The sequence below is a fragment of the Pantherophis guttatus genome, chromosome 4, assembly GCF_059756535.1.
Source record: "Pantherophis guttatus breed Tessera chromosome 4, ASM5975653v1, whole genome shotgun sequence".
Taxonomy (NCBI): Eukaryota; Metazoa; Chordata; class Lepidosauria; order Squamata; family Colubridae; genus Pantherophis; species Pantherophis guttatus.
Window position 1 is genome coordinate 56,683,880 of NC_142066.1, and position 17,406 is coordinate 56,701,285.

General features: G+C 44.0%; 1 long non-coding RNA gene across 1 annotated transcript; it reads left to right on the forward strand.

Moving 5' to 3' along the window:
- Nucleotides 1-1,141: 1,141 nt before the first annotated feature.
- LOC117664749 (uncharacterized) lies at nucleotides 1,142-14,651 on the forward strand. Its single transcript, XR_015733854.1, has 3 exons — nucleotides 1,142-4,919; nucleotides 6,802-6,928; nucleotides 14,068-14,651. It is a non-coding gene; the product is annotated as an uncharacterized LOC117664749 (long non-coding RNA).
- The last annotated feature ends 2,755 nt before the right edge of the window (nucleotides 14,652-17,406 follow it).

The following is a 17,406-nucleotide window of genomic DNA, read 5'->3' on the forward strand; positions in this document are numbered from 1 at the left end:
TATTAAATTTCTATACCGCCCTTCTCCCGAAGGACTCAGGGCGGTGTACAGCCATATTAAAACACATATAAATTTACAAAATTTAAAACAATTTAAAATTGAATATATAAAAAATTTGGCCCATAGATTAAAACAAACATACACCCATTCTAAAATTCGTATTAGGCCAGGCCAGCTTGTTGGAACAAAAGGGTCTTCAAGGCGCGGCGAAAGGTACACATTCGTCTCGGGGATGAGACGAATCTCAAGGGGCAGCTCATTCCAGAGGGCTGGTGCCCCCACAGAGAAGGCTCTCCCCCTGGGTGTCGCCAGTCAGCATTGTTTGGCCGACGGCACCCTGAGGAGCCCCTCTCTGTGGGAGCGTATTGGCCGGTGGGAGGCTGTTGCTGGCAGAAGGTGGTCTCGTATATACCCTGGTCCTAAGCCATGGAGCGCTTTAAAGGTGGTGACCAACACCTTGAATCGCGCTCGGAAGACCACCAGAAGCCAGTGCAGCTCGCGCAGGAGGGGAGAGGAACACGGCCGCATTCTGGACCAGTTGGAGCCTCCGAGTGCTCTTCAAGGGGAGCCCCATGTAGAGAGCATTACAGTAGTCCAGACGAGACGGGACGAGGGCATGAGTGACTGTGCAGGGCATCCCAGTCCAGAAAGGGACACAACTGGTGTATCAGGCGAACCTGATAAAAAGCTCCCCTGGCCACGGCCACAGAAGTGAACAAGCTATATACCCTCATAGGCTGAATATATTAGGGAAACAGGATTGGAAGAAGAGGACTGTTAGAACTGGAGAAAGAAATATCAATAATCTAATCTGGCTACCAAAGTCTGTTTTGCCAAATTCTGTCTATACCGTCATTTCCTGATCTTTATATAGATTTTGCACGAAGATAATGAGATGTTCGTGTTTTTCTAAGCACATTTCATAACTTGATATGATCAACACAACCAAAACAGTGGTGACATTCTACCGGTTCAGACCAGTTCGGGCGAACCATTAGCTCTGACTTTCAGCAATGAGCGAACTGGTTCGCTACGATTTTGATGTGGGCCCGCCCGCCTGCCCGCCCCTGTGTTATACTCACCTATATTTCCATTTCCGAAGCCCAGTTGATCGGCACGGCAGAGTGGATTACCGCGCCTCAGCTGTCTTCCTTGCTGGCAGCAATGCGGAAGGTGAGTTTTCTCCATACTGCGCACACAACGAGAGCATGTGCGCAAAGCATGCATTTAGCTAACCGGTTGTTAAATCGGTAGGATCCCACCCCTGAACCAGAAGCCTTTCTATACTCAGTGAAGAATATGTTTATTTTTGACATTTTTAAGCTTTCTCAGTTACCCAACATGTATTGGCAATAAGGGGAGATTAATAGACATGGATAAATGTGGGATTCCCAATAGGTTAATAGTAGAATCAATTAGGATCACATGAGGGCACATGGCCTAATCTTTGCTAACTATTGCTGCCCCCCACTCTAATTCTCTGTGAGTCAATGAGTGAATTGCTGAGGAGAAAAATATTCTCCCTTAGTAGATGAAGGAAGATTTCATACAACATTGATGTTCAACCTTGAACACAGAGATGATAGGTTTGGCCACACAGATGCAAAGGAGGGAGGGAGTGGCAGAGAAATCAGAGTTAACTGATTTGATCAACTTGTTCCTGTAATTTTAACTGCTTAATTTGGAAGTTATGGCAGTGAGACAGACCAATGTGTCCTTCTTCAACACTTACCAAGGATACCTACTTCACCTGACTGTATTTCTTCCCCAATGCTTTTAAAAATAGACATATAAATACATTGAAAGTTGGCATGCTGCAAAGCAATGTGTCAGTTCTAGTATCATCTATTTTTACCAAGAATGTCTCTAGGTCCCACATAAGCTCCAGAGGTATTTTTAGAAAGTTATGGATGGCTGCAGTTAAAAAGAAGGCTTTGTTTGGAAATATGATCACTGCCCAGCAAAAAAGATGAAGATAAACAAGAAGCAGCAGAGATACTGGGGAGGAGGAGAAGAAAGCATATCACTTCATCTTTTGGTAAATGGCTGTTTTGTGCTTGACCAGGGGACCACTAAGGCAATCATTCTGGGAAAAGATCCATAGCAAATTCAAATTCAAATCGTTATTGTCAGTGCACAACATATGTACAATGAGATTGATTGAGCTCCCCCAGTGCACACCTCACCAACACAAAACAATTCACAGTGAAGACAGAAAATCCCTAACCCAATAAATCATATTAACAACCACCCAGTCCAAGTCCATTGTACTACATAGTTATGATGTTATTTTGCATTCAGGAATCTGACAGCCCACGGATAAAAACTGTTCTTCAACCTGTTTGTGCAGCTGGCTATGCTTCTATATCTCCTTCCCAATGGTAGGAGGATAAAGAAGTGGTGACCAGGGTGTGAGTCATCCCTGAGGTGTGAGCATACTCTTAATGTTTGAATGGGGAATTGATAATAGGTAGGCTTTGGTTCCAAAAGTTCCCTCTGGGCTAAGAAATTGAGCCCACTCTGGATCAACCATTAGAGAAATGAATAAGCCTTATACTTGTGCATCAAGGAAGACCACAGAGCGTGTGTGCCCCCCCCCCCCCACAGCTGTCAGGCATGCCACTCGAGCTTATAGGAAATTTTTAAAAATGAAATATACTTTTCAGAATTTTGGGGAAATGTTGCACAGTTTGATTGGTTATAGAATTAGATTGTTACTCAATGGTAATGTATACACCTTTCAAGGTATCCCAGCCTGCATCTGAGGGTTCATCTGGAGAATTCTGTGCATCTGAGATAATGCTGTTCATCTGAAATAATGCTGGGAAATTTTATTTTTTTAAATGGGTTAAGGTTCTATTTACCTTTTAAGTAGTAGCTAACTTAAACAAATCAACTAGTGCTACTTTGTATCTCCATACAAAAAATATATATAAATAAATCTACTCCAAACCCCTAAACCAACACCATGTCTCCCTTGATGAGGTTTTTTGACTGCCATACCAGATTTACATCAGCTGAAAGCAGCTGTAAAGTGCTTGAGAATGGATTTGTTCCCCTTCCATTAGAAGAGCAGTGTGGCCTTTGCCTATCCTCAGCATATGCCAGCAATTTAGTATAGTACGGGAATAATAAATCCCATATATATAATTTTTATTGTTTACAGGTAATCCTTGTCTTATGATGATACTCCAGACCAGAATTCCCATTACTAAGCTGTGTAGTTGTTGAGTGAGTCATGGCCAACTTTACAACCTTTTGGGATATAATGGTTGAATAAATCAGTGCAGCTGTTAAGTGAATCACACTATCATTACACAAATCTGGCTTCTCTCATTGACTTTGTCAGAAGCTTGCTGGCAAATGGAAATCACATAATCCCAGGATGCTGCGACAATCATAAATACATGCTGTTTGCCAACTGCCTGAATTCTGATCACGATTGTGGAAACACTGCAATGGTCGTAAGTGCAAGGATTAGTCATAAGTCACTTTTTTCAGTGCTGTTTTAACTTTGAAACAGTCGCTAAATGAATGATTCTAAGCCAAAGACTACCTGCACTGTCTTGACTGTTTTTAGGCAGAATGGCATTGGATCAAGCTTTTAAACTAAAATAAAATAAATATTTATGTTAATTCATATTATTTTTCAGATATATAAGCTGTTTCCTATAACTTTTTTACTACATTTTTGTTTTTGTTTCTCATGATTGACATGAACCTTGGCTCTTTTTTTAATAACCAATTTTGAATAAAATATTTGATTTGCGATCAGGCACTTTCCCTTTGATCTGGAGCCCAAGCAGGTAAAATGTTCAGCACTGCAATTCATAGCTGCCATCTAGTGTTATTCCAAAACTAAGTCTGTTTTATTTGTTCACAGTTCCTTTCCACTGGCCGTAGTCTAATATATCTGGTCAACTAGCCAGAAATAAATAAGCTGATCAATATTGAGGTAATTGTTATACAGAGGTCTATTTCTAAATCTATGTCTGTCTTGTGTTGTTGCTCTTTCAAAAGACAAAATTTTCCATCCATATGATATTTCTCTTGTATATGTCTAATCACTGCATGTACACTTCCAATAACTATTGACATTGCCAATTATTAAGAAAAACCATTCCCAAATCTGATGTACTCTTACTGCTGACTGGAGATTGAATACCAAGTCTTCTGGAGAGTTGGACTAGAAAAAAACTGCAATAAGATCACAGCTACTTGGTACCCATAACTTCAGTTCCCATCACAAGTCCTGGTCCTATCCTTTGCAGTTCTTTTATTCCAACAAGATTGGGACTTTCTCACTGCCTCTGCTTTAGACGTTTTGCAATTTCTTGTTTAAAGAGTTGGAAGAACACAACTCAGTGGTGAGTTTCAAATTTTTTTACTATCAGTTCTGTGGGTATGGCTTGGTGGGCGTGGCATGGCTTGGTGGGCATGGCAGAGGAAGGATACTGTAAAATCTCCATTCCCACCCCACTCCAGGGGAAGGATATGCAAAATCCCCATTTCCTCCCGATCAGCTGGGACTCAGGAGGGAGAGAACAGATGGGGGCGGGGCCAGTCAGAGATGGTATTTACTGGTTCTCCGAACTACTCAAAATTTCCGCTACTGGTTCTCCAGAACTGGTCAGAACTTGCTGAAACCCACCTCTGACACAACTCTCATTTCTTAAATGCTACAGCAGTAAAATATCTGAATGATCCATTGGTATTTTCTTTGTATTATACGGTAGATTGGTGTATTTTACACTAGTTTGGCAGGGAACTACTAAGACACTCAGGACAATAGAAAGCTTCTCTATTTCTTTATTTTCTCTCTTTTATTTATTTCTTTATTGTAGGCCAGCACAAGAGGTAACAGGTGGAAGATCATTAAAGAGAGATCCAACCTAAAACTAAGGAGAAATTTCCTGAAAGTAAGAACAATTAATTAGTGGAACAGTCTGTCTCTGGAACTTGCAGGTGTTCCATCACTGGGAAGTTTTAAATGTTTCTATTATTCTATGTTCTTTCAGTTTCTATTATTCTATGTTCTTACAATGAACATTTTCCTACTTCCAAAAGATACTCCCTGTGTGTAAAGATATCCTCTATTAATAATGTTTCCCACTCAAGAACTATAAGATGGAAGACAGCAGAAGCTCTGAAATTGCTCATTAACACCTAGTATTCATGAAGGAGACAAAGCAGGAATAAAGATCACTAGACTCCTATTATACCCACTGCAGTTTTTTCTTCTTCCCGTGATTCACATTGTAATTAAGTTGCTTTCTCTCCCCCCCCCTCCTTTCTGCTATAATGATTATTTCCAAATGTGTGCCTTGCATATTAGTGCAACTTTTATACATATTGTCAGTTCTTTTTCTCCCCTTTTTTAGTCATGAAGAAATCCGGTAAGCACACTGCTTTGCAGTTTGGAGCCTCAAAATGGAATCCCTGGGCAGCTTGTTACATTACAAAAATCTTGCTGAGCCTTGTCGTAGCACTGCCCTTCTTTAAGAATTTCTCCCTCTCTGTTGCTAGTGAAAGCATAGAAGGCCAGCTGCTCTTCTCAGTTTTACAGCCCCTGGGCACACCAGTGTCCCTACAGACTCTTCCCTTGATGCCTTCTAAGGTTCATGCTCTGCCTGAATTTTTTGGTTAATAATATTGTAATATTTTTTTAAAAAAGAATAATTAAAAATGCCAGCCTCTAGCATCTTCTTTATTTCCAAAAATGGATCCCATAATCTTTCCTACAAAGTACAGTTGATGGGGAATGGCACCCCAATGCTTTGTTTGAAAATGTTCTCAGTTGCCCAGAAAAAAAGATAGAGTTTATTAACATATATAAAGACACATCCATCCATCTTCATACATACATACACCATATAACAACACAAATAAATTTTTAATATAAAGGAATGCAAGACTGAAACCTTTATTATAAAACAAATACCTTGATGTGTTCTCTTTCATTTCATTTCCAATGCAATATTTAATTTGGAAGAAAAGACAAATAATTGTAATGCTTGTAACAATCGTAATCCTGAATAGGATTAATAATGATACAATATCCATTTCTTAACTATATTCAGTATTTTAAGGTGCCCTAATAATAGAATACCAATAATCTAGTGTACTATATAAATAACATTACTGAAACTATATTTTATGAAAATCGAGAAGATGAAGCAATAGATGGCTGAATTTAATAACAATGTTAAAGAACTGAGCTACTGAATTTAGACTTTATTAACACTATGGTTATATTTTTAGTTTCTTCCAATGGTACTCATTTAATCACTACTCTGTAATTTTCTTATTTTATTAACACTTATATTTTTGGTTGTACCTCATATCTTTGGGTTATTATATTTATCAATCAGTAACTATATAAAAAAGAACAAAGGCAAAACTAAGCAAGATCAATATGGAACAGCCTGCTGGACAGAGAGACTGAGGAGCATTCTGGTTGATGAGTGGTTATGTTCCCTGTGACAGCCATGCTCAACACCCCAATTCACATGCTAGTTTCTAAATGTCCCCCTATGCTAGTGTCTGAATGACTCTAAGTGTTAGGTTGGATTAGTTAAGTGTTAGGTTGGATCTTAACTCCCAGCATACATATCCTTACAATTTCAGGTGCAACAAATCATGAAGACATTAGCTTAGCAATTGTGTGTTAGAATATGTCACAAAACTTGTGGTTCTAAACCAATGTTGCACAGGAGCTGCAAGTTTATATGCATTAAAAAAACAAAGTAGGAAAAGTGTTCAAAACATGGCTTTTTAATGTATTCCCAACCATTTTTTCAGAAGCAGCTCATAAGAGGCATCTGTATTTTCTTTTCCATAAAGGAGAAACAAAATACCCCTTGGATGTGGGAAAGTGTTTCTTTTCTCCCCTTGTACTACAAGATGTATATGCATGCAACTGGACAGGGTGAGTCTGGCTGCACAAGGTCTCCTTGAATAAGGGGTGCTGTGGGGGTGCCTTGAATCCGCAGCCAATATTTGGAGTCTCTGCTCAACTGCCTCTCCCATTGGGATGCAAAGGAAGACATGTTTAGGATTTCCTTTTCACAACCACAATTGGTTCCAGCCTATTTTCAGACTTGATTGTTCTTTTGCTGGTTTATTCCTCTGCATCAAATCTGATCCATTCTGTTCAGTTTTAAGACCTTTATTATTATCTAAGAGGCAGAGCCCCATCCCCTTTCAATCGTTTACTTCCAATATTTAGTTGAGTTTCAAAGTATTTTTTAAAAAACCTGCTGCAAGCATCCAATAGTACAGACTGAAGCTGAGAATTGGATCCATGTAGCAACTATTTTTCCCCCTCTTGCTCTGTTTAGGCTATTATGGCCCTGCTATATATTTGTCATTGGGAAAGAAAAAGCAAACTAAGCAATGAATAGTTCATTTTTGATTTTCTAGTTGTAAATTCTCTTACTTTACTGCCTTTAACAGTTCAAAGAAGTCTTTGTGTTGAGATACTGGCAAGAGTAAAATGCATTTCTCCTCAGCGTAAGGAACGTCTGTCAGACTGGGTTATGGACTCCACTATGCAGCCTATGACCGAGTCTGCGGATTTAAATAACTCCGCCCTCTCCTGGATGATCCCCAGTGTTTCGACTCGGTCCTATGCTGGACAGTGGTGTCTTTCTGGACCCAGTCTGTTTCCAACGTATTTTCTGCTATTTTTACCTCTTTTTTATTTTCTTTCCTCTCAAATTCGGCTGTTATTCAATTTGGACGCTTTAAGAATTTTTTTTTTTTTCCTTTCAATCGCATCAGCGGCGCGAAGGGTCCTTACTCGATACCGGCCGCAGCCGCTTTTGCGGCAAGGGGGCTGCTTGCCGACAGCCCCCTGAGGGGTTGGAGCTCAAATTTCCCCCTCAGTCTCCCCTTACCATCGGGAGACAAATAGCTGCTTCTTAACGGCATTCGCCTAGCAGCTTGATCGGCGCCGTTTTTCTCTGGCGGGCTTTTCAAACGGCGCCATTATTTTCCTGCCGCCCTGACTGCCTTGAGCAAGCGGCTTGCCTCCTTCGCACGGACGGTTTTCCAGGAGCCTACCAGCAGCGGACCTGCCTCCCCCTCACTCATCGCCGGAGCTTCATCGTCTTAGAGGTTTGAGATCTCCAATCGCTCAGGGGCCCCCGGCGGTGCGCGCTGACCCATTTTAAGATGGCGGACGCCTCTCATCACCCTCGTTCTCGCTCCGCTGCTACCAGGTCCCGTCATCGACATGTTAGCGATCCGGGGGAGGGTCCCAGCAATCAAAACCGCCCGAGCAAAGCCCCATCTAAAACAACATCATCCTCCTCTGGCCTAACCAAACCCACCAGGGAGGAACTTAGGAGGCACAGGGCATTGGAAAAAGCGGCTCTCAAGGCTCAACAGCAGCCTGCCGCCATTTTGTCCCGCACGTCGGCCATTTTACCTCCTGGGCCCTCTCCTCCTGCGCCTCAATCTACCATGGCCCGTTCCGATCGGGACCTTTCTCCTGATCGCCCTTCATCTCGGGGTCCCACGTCATCGGAGGCAGAACAGGTTTTCCAGACTCTTCCGGACCCCTCTGATACTCTGGCGCAGAGGAGAGACACTACACCTGAGCCCTCTTGCCAGCCTTCCGGGCATGGGTCTTCTCAGGCCAGCGCAGGGAGCGTTTCCCACACAGATCCCCATGCTGCCTTGGAGGCCATCATAGCCAGAGCCATTCAACGGGGGCTCTCTCAAGGACTGCAACAAGGCCTCCTTCAGCCCCCCCCGCCCATTCCTGGAGCCCAATCTCGCCGGGTCCACTCTGGAGACCGCCAGGAACACCTGTCTTCTCCTGAGCAATCGGACCATGGTTCCCTCTCCGAGGAAGAGGAACCTCGGGATCAGTCTCTTTCTGACGACGAGGGCCTCGCTCCGGACCAGCCCGCTTTTGTTGGCCTCTTTAGGCCCCAGTTATTCCGTTCCTTATTGTTTAAAGCTCTAGCAGTCACAAGACTGGGGTCTCCCAATGTCTCGGGGTCAACATCACAGGTGTCCTCTGATCCAGCCTCATCCTTATTTGCTGAACCAACGGTTGAACCAGAACTCATTCCGGCCCCCAAGCTTTTTACGGATATTGTCCAACGACAATGGACCTTACCTGGTTCGGCCCCGGCACCCAATGGTTTGGATAAGCGATTGTACCAAACCGCTCCTGCTCTTTCGGACCTTCTACAGGTTCCTCCCGTGGACGCCCCCGTCGCAGCCTTGGCTGCTCCTTCCAGGCTTCCCAGCTCTCCGGAAGAATCTCTGCGACCCGAAGACAAACGGGCGGAGAAGACTCTCATCAAAGCTCATCAATCCGCAGCATGGGCAGTCAAAACCGCAACGGCCGCTTCTTTTTTTAATCGAGCCTCTCTGCTTTGGCTAAAACAATTACAAGACAGGTTACCACCTTCGGACTCTCGTACACACCAAGATTTAAACAAGATAGTCGCCGCCTTAGAGTACTCGGCAGACGCCACATTAAATTCTGCACGATTTTCAGCCAAATCCATCGGCTCCACAGTAACGTCACGTCGCCTTTTATGGCTCCGCCATTGGCAAGCGGACGCCAAGAGCAAGTGGCAACTAGCTTCTTCTCCTTATTCATCTTCTTCTCTCTTCGGTCCTCCCCTGGAACCACTTTTGGTGGAAACCAGAGACCACCGCAAGATTCTCCCGTCTGTCTCTCGTCGTTCCAACTCGCGGTTTTCTCCTTACCACCGGTCTCAGTCATTTCGACCTCAAGACTCCGGCTTCTCCCAGCCTCGCTTTCAACGTTCCTTTCAATCCCAGCCTTCCCAGGACTCACAGGTTAGACAGGGCCCTAGGCCCTTCCAGAAACGTTCCTTTCGAGGAGGCAGGGGCAGATCGTTTAGACGGTCCAAGTGAGGTTCACCTGGAAGCTCCCATTGGCGGTCGCTTAACCTTATTTGCCGCTCAGTGGGCTTCCACGACTTCGGACTCTTGGGTTTTACGTACGGTTCAGTTTGGTCTTTCTCTTGAATTCTCCTCCCCTCCCCCCTCGGTTTTTATCTCTTGCCCAGTCTCTAGGGACAGGGTCCGGAGATCCCTGGTTTCTCAGGCTATTTCCCACTTAGTTACCATCAAGGCCATACAACCAGTACCTCCCGACCAGCATGGCCTTGGGTTTTATTCCCGGTTGTTTATAGTTAGCAAATCCTCTGGGCGGTGGAGGGCTATCTTAGACTTAAAGGCTCTTAACCGTTACATTGTGTATCACAAATTTAAGATGCACACTCTCCATACTATCCTGGAAACCATTCGCCCCGGGGACTTCTTGTCTTCCATAGACCTAACGGAGGCTTACCTCCATGTCCCCATTCACCCGGATTTCCGTAAATATCTCCGCTTTCACTACCGGGGGCGACACTTCCAATATTCTGCACTCCCTTTTGGACTTTCTTCAGCCCCCCGTGTCTTTACTAAGATCATGGCGGCTCTCGTGGCACACATTCGCTCCCTCCCCATACGAATCCAATTTTACCTCGATGATATTCTTCTGCAATCTTCTTCATTCCAGGAGGCCCAATCCGATTTGGCCACTTCCATCCAAATTCTCCAATCACACGGGTTCTCCATTAACTGGACCAAAAGCCATCTGGTCCCTGCCACTTCTATCCAACATTTAGGGGCTGTCATAGATACAGTGAGGTCTACAGTTTCCCTCTCCTTGGACCGCCAGGACAGCTTGCGCTCGCTTGCCCGCCGCTGTATGGCAGATCGATCAGCCTCTCTCCTTAGTCTCTCTTGCCTTCTGGGCAAGATGATCTCTACTTACGATATAGTGCCGTGGGCCCGTCTCCACAGTAGGGAATTACAATGGTTCCTGCTCCCCCATCAACGGAAGCGATCAAGTACGTCCCTCATCAGAGTACCTATAGCCCCATCCGTCATATCCTCCCTCAGGTGGTGGACGTCCTCGGCCTTGTCAGGAGCTTGCTGCTTCAGGGAAACACCGCGAGTAATAGTCACCACGGACGCGAGCCTCCAGGGATGGGGAGCTCACCTGACACATCACATGGCGCAAGGTCAGTGGTCATCTTCAGAGCAACTTCTTCCAATTAACCTCCTGGAACTAAGAGCCATCCGTCTAGCCTTGCTTCATTTCCGAGACCTTATCGTGTCTCGTGACGTCCTTGTCCTTACGGACAACGTTACGGCGAAGGCTCACGTTAATAGACTGGGAGGCACCCATTCCCGAGCGCTAATGGACGAGACCCTGCTACTTGGTCTCTGGGCTGAGTCTCACCTTCACTCCCTTCGTGCAGATCATATCTCCGGGATGGAGAATTCGCAAGCGGATGCTCTAAGCAGACGTCGGCTGGACAACGCGGAATGGAGCCTCCCCCCTTCTCTCTTCAAGGAGATCACGACACGCTTCGGGTTCCCAGAAGTGGACCTTTTCGCATCGCAGGCCAATCACCAGGTTCCGAGGTACTTCTCTCGGTTCTGGGATCCCGGGGCGGAAGCCACGGACGCTCTTCGCAGCCCTTGGCCTCCCGGTCTCTTATATGCCTTCCCCCCCTTTCCGTTACTTTCCAGGGTGCTCAGGAAGATCCTTCAAGAGCAAGCGGAAATCATTCTCCTCGCGCCCCGCTGGCCCCGGAGACACTGGTACTCGGACTTGATCTCCCTATCTGTCGCTCGGCCGTGGTCTATTCCGGCCAACCAGATTGCCCTCGTCCAGGGTTCCCTTCGCCATCCGGATCCGGCATGGTTCCACTTAACCGCGTGGAGGCTGAGCGGTTCCTCCTGCAAGAGGCCAAGGTCCCCTCGTCCGTGATAGACATCATCTTAGCTTCCCGCCGGCCTTCTACTGTCAGGATCTACAACTCCACCTGGGCCTCCTTCTCCTCTTGGTGCCAGCGCGCTCGTGTTAATCCCCTTTCTGCTTCAATCCTGGACGTTTTACTTTTTCTCCGGGAGGGATTTGCTGCCGGACTATCTCCAAACACCCTCCGGAGGCAAGCTGCCGCCATCTCTACGGTTCTGACTTGCGGCTCCGCATCCTCGATTTCCCGGCATCCTGTCGTCCAACAATTCCTGCGAGGAGCTGCAAATTTAAGACCTCCTCCCGTTCATCGCTTCCCTACTTGGGATTTGAACAAGGTCCTCTCAGCTCTTACGGCTTCCCCCTTCGAGCCTCTTCGAGACGTCTCGCTCCGTTTCTTGTCATTCAAGGTCTCTTTTTTGGTCGCTATCACCTCGGCCCGCCGCATTTCGGAGCTTGCGGCTCTGTCATCTCGAAGGGACCTCTGCGTTTTTCACCAGGACAGGGTAGTCCTCCGACTGGACCCTTCCTTCATACCCAAAATCAATTCCCCCTTTCATCGCTCACAAGAGTTGGTCCTACCCAACTTCTGCCCGTCCCCTCAGCATCCCTTAGAACGCTCATGGCACACGCTTGACGTGCGTCGTGCTCTCAAAATATACCTGAGGCGCACTTCCTCCTTTCGGAAGACAGAGGCTTTATTTGTCTCTTACCAACCCGCTTCTATCGGGGCCAAGGCATCTGCTCCTATGTTGGGTCGTTGGATCCGCGCTACAATATCGACGGCCTACCAAAGACAATCCTTGCCTGTACCTCACCACGTCACTGCCCACTCCACCAGGAGCGCGGCGACCTCTGCTGCATGGGCGACCCAGGCTTCGTGGGAAGAAATCTGCAGAGCTGCCGCCTGGTCGAGCATCTCTCCCTTTATTCGCCACTACCGGGTGGACTCGTTTGCTTCTGCGGATGCGGCCTTTGGGCGCAGAGTTCTCCAGACGGTCCACTCGACTTGAGGTAACAGGGCCCTTGATCTTCCCTCCCAGCGGACATTCAGCTTTGGTATGTCCCCAGTCTGACAGACGTTCCTTACGCTGAGGAGAATGGACGTTGGACTTACCTGATACGTCCGTTCTCTCTTAGTAAGGAACGTCTGTCAGCCCCACCCTTCTGCCGTGCCCTGTTCCCGGGGGTGGGTGGTGTTCTCTTACCTCTCTTTTGTATTTTCCAGAAAGACACCCCAGTCTGCGTCTACGCCCTCGCCGAAACACTGGGGATCATCCAGGAGAGGGCGGAGTTATTTAAATCCGCAGACTCGGTCATAGGCTGCATAGTGGAGTCCATAACCCAGTCTGACAGACGTTCCTTACTAAGAGAGAACGGACGTATCAGGTAAGTCCAACGTCCATTCTATTTAATTGATCTTACTAAACTACTTATAAGCTAGTTAGTGGTCCTTCTGGGATATTACTGTCCTTTTCTTGTCCTTGTTTTCCAAATCTATGTCCTGGATTTTTAGCATCCTCGACCATCAATTTCCAGAACCCCACCTATTTTTCAGACTACTTCTCTGGTCTCCCACCAATTCTGTTGTTCAAGAGGGAAAGTCAAAAATGCCCCCCACACGCACCCACACCACTTTGACTGGGAATAAAGAAACTTTTGTGTTTGCTCTGTAGCCTCATTAGAGTCTCTGATTCCCTTCATCTGATTCTGATGTCATAATGTTCCCCTGCCTCTCTGGCTATTAAACAATGAAAGGTGGCATAAGACATGGGCTGCAAGTGGTTTGGCCGATGGTCAGCTTACCCACAACAAGAGTATTACAATGGAATTTCTTTCAAAATCTATCCAAAATCCACTTTCATTTCTCCCAATTCTGGGTTAACTGGATTTGAGGTCAACAGTTCAAATTCAGCTGCAGGTCACTGTGAGAGAGTTATTCTCGGTGCCTGCTTTTCTCTACTTTTAAGCTCTTGTTAATTGGTCCCAGAGTGGCTTCCTTGGCAACAGTGAGACTGCCAAAATGAAAACAAGACCCTGTTGTTCCACCGTTAAGTACAATAAAATGATGTGACTAGCTTGATGTTACAATCAGGCATGCAATTGGTTATTTTAAATCCATGTATGAGCTTTGGTTCACTCTATGTGTTATAAAGGCAAGGTGGATGCACAGCTAATAAAGATATATAAGAACTTTATTATCATTTTCTAGTAATAAACCAGCAGGAACATCATCTAACATCAGAATTCAATCCACTTAGGCTGCAAAGAAACTTCTGAAGAAAAAAAAAGGCTAGGAAGGCATCAACAAAGGAGATCAAAGTAGCAAAGAGAAGCTATTCCGAAAAACTGAAGAATTAGTTTTCAGCTAATATAATAGCAAATGTGTGGGGAAGCCTGAAGAACATCATTGGCCACAGCAATCTTCCCTCCCTTCAAAACGATGCTATAGAGCACTGTACATCAAGACAACTAGATACAAGAACAGTTTTTTCCCGAATGCCATCACTCTGCTAAACAAATAATTCCCTCAAACTGTCAAACTGTTCACTAAGGCTGCATTACTATTGCTATTGGTCTTCTCATCATTCCTGTCGCCATCTCCTCCCACTTATGACTGTATGACTAACTTTGTTGCTTATATCCTTGCCATTTATATTGATATTGATTGTTTCCTAGTATGATTTAATTGCTTATTGTACCATATGACTGTCACTGGGTGTTGTGCCTTGTGATTCTTGATGAACGTATCTTTTTTTCTATGTACACTGAGAGCATATGTACCAAGACAAATTCCTTGTGTGTCCAATCACACTTGGCTAATAAAGAATTCTATTCTATTCTATTCTATTCTATTCTATTCTATTCTATTCTATTCTATTCTATTCTATTCTATTCTATTCTATTCTTGAAGAGAATCATCAACTGGTGGATGACTCAAATGTGTTCTGTTGTAGGTTTGAGACATCTACCACTACCTTCCCAACCTCAAACACACCAACAATAACCAAATCTCCTACATCTATGTCCAACCCTCTGCCCCTACCCCTTGATCCTAGAAAAAGATGTGCGAGGTCTATTTCGTAGGAAAAAAGATAAGAAAAGCACCAGCACCAGACAGAGTAATGCCTTCTTGTTAACACCATCAATAAAAGAGCACAACAAAGTATGTTCTTCCTACGCCAACTTAGGAAATTCAGACTGCCCCAAGAGTTGTTGATACAGTTCTACAGAGGAATTATTGAGTCTGTCATCTGTACTTCAATAACTCTCTGGTTTGGTACAGCAAGTAAACAGGACAGGACTGGTATAGACTCTAATGGATAGTTTAGAACTACAGAAAAAAACAATTGCAACCTATTGTCAAAAAGCTAATAATCCATAGAAGACCTGTATATTGAGTGAGGCAGAAGGAGGTTGAGAAAATGTCTACAGGCTCTTCACATCCTGGACTTAAACTGTTTCAATCCTCCCCTTAGGATGCCGCTATAGGGCATTGCCAAAACAACTAGACACAGGGACAGTTTCTAAGTATATTTATCCATATCCATATTCTAAGTATATGTATCCATGTTGTATGGCTGTAGATGAGATATCCTTCTCATCCTCCCTACTACCTCTTCTTATGGTATCATCTTATAATTATTATAACTTTGTTGCTTTGCATATGTACCCTGTTTTCCCCAAAACAAGACATCCCCTGATAATAAGCCCAATCGGGCTTTTGAGCGCATGGCAATAAGGCCAAGTGCTTATTTCAGGATTCAAAAAAATATAAGACAGGGTCTTATTTTTTGGGAAACAGGGTATGCATTGACAGCTTCTGCACCAGAGACAAATTTCTTATGCGTCTAATCACACTTGACCAAATAAAGTATTCTACATTCTAATTCAGCCATACCTAGAGGGCCACAAATTTACCACCATAACAAAAATCATGGAAGTCACCCATCCACTCATTATTTTTGTTCTCATTCATCTCTCATTCTTATTATAAAAGCTCTCAAGCTTGTTATAAAATTATATATCTGTCCTACAATTAGCTTGGGACATAATGGGACATAAATGCAAGTAATAAGCCAATAAATAAAATCAATTGCTTCCTAATTTCCCCAAAGGTGTCTGCATTTCTAAATTGTCACTTAATATCACTTCCTGCAGGAGTGGGCTTTTATTAATTCCATGCCTTCTTGTTTTAATTATATAAACATTGAAAGAAAATATCATAGAAGGAAAACAGGAGATAAAATAATCCTTTTGAGGAACATTAACTTTTAAAGGGCAATTCAAAAGCATTATGAATGGACCAAACAGAAATCAGTTTACCAGTTATCCCTCACCTATATTCAGCAGAAAATAATAGATCAGGCTTTAGCACTGCACAGGAAATCTTTAACTAAATTTGATAGTGACACAATGAAAAGTCTTGTGTATGGGAAAACATACTGCTTGGTAATACAGTGCAATATTAAGTGCCAATGGATCTATTGCATTGATTGGTTACTTTGATGCAGTGGTTAAGGCACCAAGCTAAAAACTAGCCCTGCCTTAAATATAAACCCGGCTGGGAGTTGGGAAAATGGGAGGAGAAAGAAATATTAGGTATGTTCACCACCTTCAGTTACTTATAAAAATAATAAAGGTGGGGTTTAAAAAAAACATGACTAAATCAATTGCATTTCCAATAAATTGCCGAAAATGTATAATTACAACACAGTAGTATTAGAGAACTATACAATATTTCTATGCAACTGATCTATGCTGTTTTTGAGAAACATCGGTACAGTAATAGAATCCCCAGAGTGAAAGATCTAGGGGCATCCAAAAACATTGTTGAACAGGCGTAATGTAGGTTACTGTAATGTCATTGCAGAGATCTACTGTAAGGCATTTGAATAATAACTCTGAAATTCTTCCTTGGAAATTGCACAGTGTCACTTTCACAGTAATGAGATGTTTAATGCAATATTATTGTAGTTACTGGAATGAATGTGTGTGTGTGTGTGTGTGTGTGTGTGTGTGTGTTCCTCTAGCCAGGTTTTTCCTACGTAACCAAGGTTTTTCTGCAGCCCTAGCTCAGTAGAATCACATCCACTCGATTCTGAGCTTTTTTCTTTTCTGGCAGCCAGCAAGTTCTGGTGCCAGGTGGGAGACTTAAATAGCTCTATTTCCAGCTCGTTTGCTTTCATCAGTAAGCCACACCCACATCTTATGTATCCTCCCTGTAAAGGTATAGTATCTATTTTCTTACTTCTTCATAGGATTTATGTGTGTTTTTCCTCTAGTCAGGTTTTTCCTACGTAACCAAGGTTTTTCTGCAGCCCTAGCTCAGTAGAATTACATCCACTCGATTCTGGGCTTTTTTCTTTTCTGGCACCTGGCACCAGAACTTGTGTGTTTTTCCTCTAGCCAGAAAATATTTAGCTCAGTAGAATCACATCCACTCGATTCTGGGCTTTTTCTGGCTAGAGGAAAAACACACACAAACCCTACAAAGAAGTAAGAAAATAGATACTATACCTTTACAGGGAGGATACATAAGATGTGGGTGTGGCTTACTGATGAAAGCAAACGAGCTAAAAATAGATCTATATAAGTCT